Source organism: Rattus rattus, chromosome 8 (genome assembly GCF_011064425.1).
Source record: "Rattus rattus isolate New Zealand chromosome 8, Rrattus_CSIRO_v1, whole genome shotgun sequence".
NCBI lineage: Eukaryota > Metazoa > Chordata > Mammalia > Rodentia > Muridae > Rattus > Rattus rattus.
Genome location: NC_046161.1, coordinates 100,107,314 through 100,112,896, shown reverse-complemented (window position 1 = coordinate 100,112,896; position 5,583 = coordinate 100,107,314).

Below are 5,583 nucleotides of genomic sequence, written 5' to 3'. Positions count from 1 at the left end.
CGCCCCTCGCTATTGGCTCGCACCCTAAGTCGCGCAAGCAGACTCAGGCAGCCTGAAAGACTGTTGCTAGGGCGCCGGGATTCGCTTCGGGCGGCTTCCTGAATGGGCGAGGAGTGGGGAAGAGGCGGAGCGTTGTCCTGGGTAAGGAGGGTAGCCAGTATGTTCTGAAGTGGAGGTAACTGATGGGCTGCGTGCCAATGGGTCGATTGCCGAATGCCTCGGATAAGGGTAGATGGACAGACAGTCCTGGTTTGCCCCGCACTGGGGAGTTTCCTAGGATAGAGGAATGTCAAGGCCAAAATTCATTCTGTGACAAACTGCAAAGCTGGTCAACCTGGCAGATGGATGAACAGAACTGCAGGTGAACAGTCGCTAAGATGAATAAAGGGATAGCAATGGGGAGCAGAGAGAATGACTACAGACGACAAATACATGGCTCTATAGCGGGCCAGTAAGATGGCTCGACGGGTTAAAGGCGCTGATAGGAGTGCAGTCTTTGGGACTCACATGGTGGAAGGAGAGAACCGACTCCTAAAAAGTTGTCTTCTGACCTCTGCAAGAGTATTGTGACAATCTTGAATTCTCTCTCTCCCTCTCTCTCTCTCTCTCTTTCTCTCTCTCTCTCTCTCTCTCTCTCTCTCTCTCTCTCTCACACACACACACACACACACACACACACACACACACACACTATAATTTTAAAAATGTTTAGACAGGTGAACAGATGAATGTGAACGGATGGACAAAATTAAAGGTCAGCAAAATGGATAGAGTCCTCGGTAAACTGGTGGGTTTGGAACTAGGTTTGCCAAGCTCCAAAGTATAGAGCTCACCCAAGACACTTTTGTCCCAGGGCCTGTGTTATTCAAAAGGGCTCCTTCCTGAGGGAGCAAGTGACAATGTAGCCAGGAGAGGCAAGGAACGTGGTGGGGAACATTGACAGTGGGATGACCCTCCTTCTCTGCTGTGTCCTTTCCGTAAAAAAGGTCAGAGTTGTAACCCTGCCTCCTGGGCATTTGCTCAAAGGTTTTTAAAACTCAAGTATTGGGGTTGGGGATTTAGCTCAGTGGTAGAGCGCTTGCCTAGGAAGCACAAGGCCCTGGGTTCGGTCCTCAGCTCCGAAAAAAAGAACCAAAAAAAAAAAAAAAAAAACAAAAAAACAAAAACTCAAGTATTTATTAAGCACCTTCACTCTATAGTAAATACAGTAAACAGATTTTTTTTTTTTAAATCCCTGCTTTCTAAAGGCAGACAAGAGAAACTCTTGTTCTACCGGTTCCTCTTGGAATCCCTGTCCCCTGAGGCTTTCATGGCTCTGTGCTCACCGGTCTCCTTCCAGTTTTTCATCTTCACATTTTCCCCCTCTGTCTATACATACTTACCCAGGCTCATGGCTATGTTTTCAAAATACTGATTTATTGAGTCAGGATCCCACTCTGTAGCCCAGGCTGGCCTCAGAGTTACAGCAACCCTCCTGCAACTTCCTCCCTCTTACTGGGATTGCAGGCATGAACTAAGAGGTCCAGGTTTCAGGCTCATGACTTTAAATGCCAGCCTCATGTTAATCAACCCCAAGTGTTTGCCGGTTCAGACTCTTCCTGATTTGGTATTCAGCTGTCGAGAGACACCCTGCACTCTGGCTTGGTGTGTTCCTTGACTGTTTTGCTATGGCTGCTGTTGCATTGTTTGTTTTGCCTCTTCCTGTTGTGGCAGGAACTTGTGCTGTCTCAGGAACGACGCCACTTTTTGACATGGCCATGACTTGACTATCTAATCCCTGCAAGCCTCTCTCCAGATCACTGTCTCAGTTCCTGCCCAACCCCCTGTTGATCTTTCTGCCTTCAGCCCACTCCCCACAAATCAGCCTGCGGATGAGTAGCCCCTCCCCCAAAGAGGCTCCAGAGCCTGTTAGACTCTTAGGATTCCCCACTCCCACCTAACTGTGCCTCCTCTGCTGGCCTCCAGCTCAATCTCAAAGTGCACTTCACACACCCTGCCCAGTCAGGGCAGCCTCCGACTCAGTGGCTGCCCTCCAGTTGTTCTCCATGCCTGAAAGAACAGGTTTCCACTGGCTGTGCCCCAATGCTCTCACACCCTCTTCATTTTAGACTGTCATTTCTCTCTTTCTCCTCAGCCCTGGGGACTACCTTTATCTTCTACCCTGTTCTACTCTTTTCCCATGGCAATTATGACCTTACGGAATTTTTTTTTACTTCTTTAAAACACACACACACACACACAAGGTCTCATTCATCACAGGGTGAGCTTCCTGCCTCCAACTCTCAAGAGCTGACATTACAGGTGTGTACTTCCTAGGTTGGTTTTTTTGTTTGTTTGTTTTTGTTTTTTTGTCTGTTTCTTCAGTATTGGGGATTGAATCGAGTGCTTCATATATACTAGGCAGGCACTCTGTCACTATGGTCACTATACTCACAACCCTTTATGCTTTTTAAGGTAGGTGTTTATTATCCTTCCATAGTACTGTGGGGGTTGGGTGTGTCTTTGTTTTGTTCTAAACTCCAGAAATATTGGCAAATTGATTTGCCTTAAAGAAGATGAATAGTGTTCAGTGGTAAATCTTGTAATGAGAAGAAGAAGAGGAGGAGGAGGAATCGAAGATTGGGGCAAGGAGAAAATGTAGCTGTCATTTTGGGATTGATGGCCTGCTGTGCTATTTTAAATTCAAGACTGCTTTTACTTCAGACTAGGCTGGTCTCAGAGTAAGGCTCCTTTTCCCTTCAAGAAGGACCAGAAATGTAAGTTCATCCTCAAAGCCCTGTCTCTCTTAGGACAACCCCACACAACTGTAGAGAATTCTGATCTCGAGTGAACAGACTCAAGCACTCAGAGGTTTGTCCCTATGCCTGCCTTGCATAGATAGCCATCCTTGAGAGGAGACGATCCCCATGGTGTAGTGTGCTCCTCAGCACAATGACGAGATACCCGCCAGACTATGCAGATACGAACTCTTTACAGCTGTCCTACTGGATAAGACCTAAGCGTTAGGACTGTCTGAGCAGAGTGGTGGGTAGAGTGCTTGCCTTGCGTGCCTGGGTTAAGCCTATAGGTACGAGCTGGATGTGGTGGTACATACCTGTAGTCCCAAGCTCATCCTTGTCTATAGAGCAGATTTGAGACCTAGGCTGTAGGAGGAGATTTTGTCAAAGAAGAGAGAAAGCAAGCCTGCCTGATCACCTACATAGTAATCCTGTCATTAAAGCAGTGCCTTCGAACGTGTGTGCAATTCTCCATCCTCACCACAGTGTCTGTATACTCCTCCCCTTCCTCCCTCTTTCCTCCTCTCCCTCCCCTCCTCTCCCTCTTTCCCCTCCTCTCCCTCCTTCCCTCTCCTCTCCCCCTTCCCCTTCTTCGAAGTAGGTCAGCAGAAATAAATGAGATGATATACTCAGTTTGACCTCAAAATGGCAAGAGCAGACTTTTACTGGTCTGAGAGGTTGGTGCCCCCAAACCGTGAGCCTTAGTACCGAAGGGTACAGGAGAATGAGCCAGCCTGAGAGTCATTTTTTGTATTTCAGATTAGGGAGCAGGAGGGACAAGTAAAGTCAGACGCAGAAACTACTTTTTGGGTAAACAGTAGGGAGACAAGTCAGTCAGATCTCCTGATTTTTTTCGACCTCCAGGCTCCAGGGTATGTGACAGGGTTGGCTGCGTTGTGGAATTCTGTGGGCAGCAGATTTCTTGAAGCCTTGGGCCTGATTACGACCCCCCCTTTTTGGAAGGGGCTCCTTTACTTCTTTATTTCATTTTTGAGTCAGGGTCTTACTCTGTAGCTCAGGCTAGGCTGGAACTCACTACATAGTCCATGCTGGCCTCAAACTGGAGGCCATCCTCTTGCCTTAGCCTTCTGACTGCTGGGATTATAAGCGTGAGCCACTGTTATGAAGTCGATCTCCTGTCTTCATCTGTCTTTGGCAAATTCTTTCACAAGCTACACTGCTGCTAGCTGTCCATGCTGTCCCTAGCACAGCAAAACCAGCTCTAGGCTTGGGCTCAGAAGCCTCCACCCCCACCTAGTGAGATTGCTAGAAAACCTAGCCCAGTTCCCGCTCAGATACCAAACAGTGGTTTCAGCACCTATGACTGCTGAGCAGAGGCCCAACAGGCACTGAGGGCCAGTGTTACAATGTTACAAGCCACTGTTCCACCTCCACCACCACCACCACCACCACCACCACCACCACTCCCCACCCCCACCCCGCCCCATCCAGGCTTCCATTTCAGGGCTCTTGCATGCTGAGTGGAAAGCTGGACCAGGTAGCCCCAAGATAACTAATTCACTCTCCTTCCTTCTGTTAAGTGCTTTCTATGGGGCTGCATGAACTAGACCCTGGGAATGCAGTAAGAATGGATTTAGCAAGAATGTTACTGAGTGACGGGGTTTGGGTCCTGGGAGATGATGGGCATGGAAGGCCAGATGGATACAACAGACAGTACAAGAGCAGATCTTGATCTCCAGGCCAGGCGGAAGGAGGGGCCCCAGAGTAGGTGATTCCTGATCCGGGAGCTGATTAACTGGAAAGCATCTTGCTGCATAGGGAGTGACCCGGGGGTGGGGTGGGGGTTGGGGGAACCCAACAGAAGGCCCAGAAGGTAAGAAGATATCTGAAGAAAGATCCGGTTTGGCAGGGTGAAGGAATGTGCACTAATGGAAAAAAAAATAGCTCAAAACCCCAGAGGAAAATGCACATTGTTCTGAGGCATTAGGTGTCAACAATCCCAAGTCCAAACCCAGGAATTCCAGGAAGAAAAGGACAAAACAGAGGCCCCCAACCACTCAAATTACAAAGGGAAACTTCTGTGGTTGGAAGAAAAGGCTGCCCCAGCTAAGGTGAAAGATCACAGTAAAATTTTTAAAATTGTATTTTTACTTGTGCGCATGTGCCTGTCAGAGTGCTTGTCGAAGTGGGCACTGCATGCATGCCAGGACCCACAGAAGCAAGAAGAGGACCGTGGGTTCTCGGAATCAAACCTGAGTCTCTACAAGAGCATCAAGTTCTCATATCAGATGAGCCATTTCTCCAGCCCCACAGTCAAAGTCTTCAGCTCCAAGAAGAAAAAAGTTTAAAGCATTAGATTAGATGAAGCAAGTCTCACACCAGGCAACCTTAGACTCTTCTCTATAACACAGGCACAATACGAGCCACTTGCATTCAGCCAAGGATAGTCCTCCTGTCTAGAAATGGACAGTAACTCAGGCAGGGTAGAAGTGGGGGAAAGTCTACTGCCAGACCACTCTGGACAAACTCATCTGATCTCAGAAGCTAGGCAGGGGCAGTCCTAGATGGGAAAGACAGAGCCAATCGTAATTTGGGAAGAAGAACCACGTGACTTCAGGACGACTGAAGCCTCTCACCAGCTGAGTCAAACACCCACATTTGCCATTCTCCCTTGGAGAGCTAAAAACCTACAGAGTTCTAGGAGTCCCATCCTTTATATGTCCTAACTGGTTTGTGCTACTGATTTAATCTTACCCGGCTGAAATCGTGACTGCAGCCCATCCAGAGCTAGCCTATAATCTCAATTATTTTTGAAAAAGGAACTAGAAATAGAAGAGAGAATCCA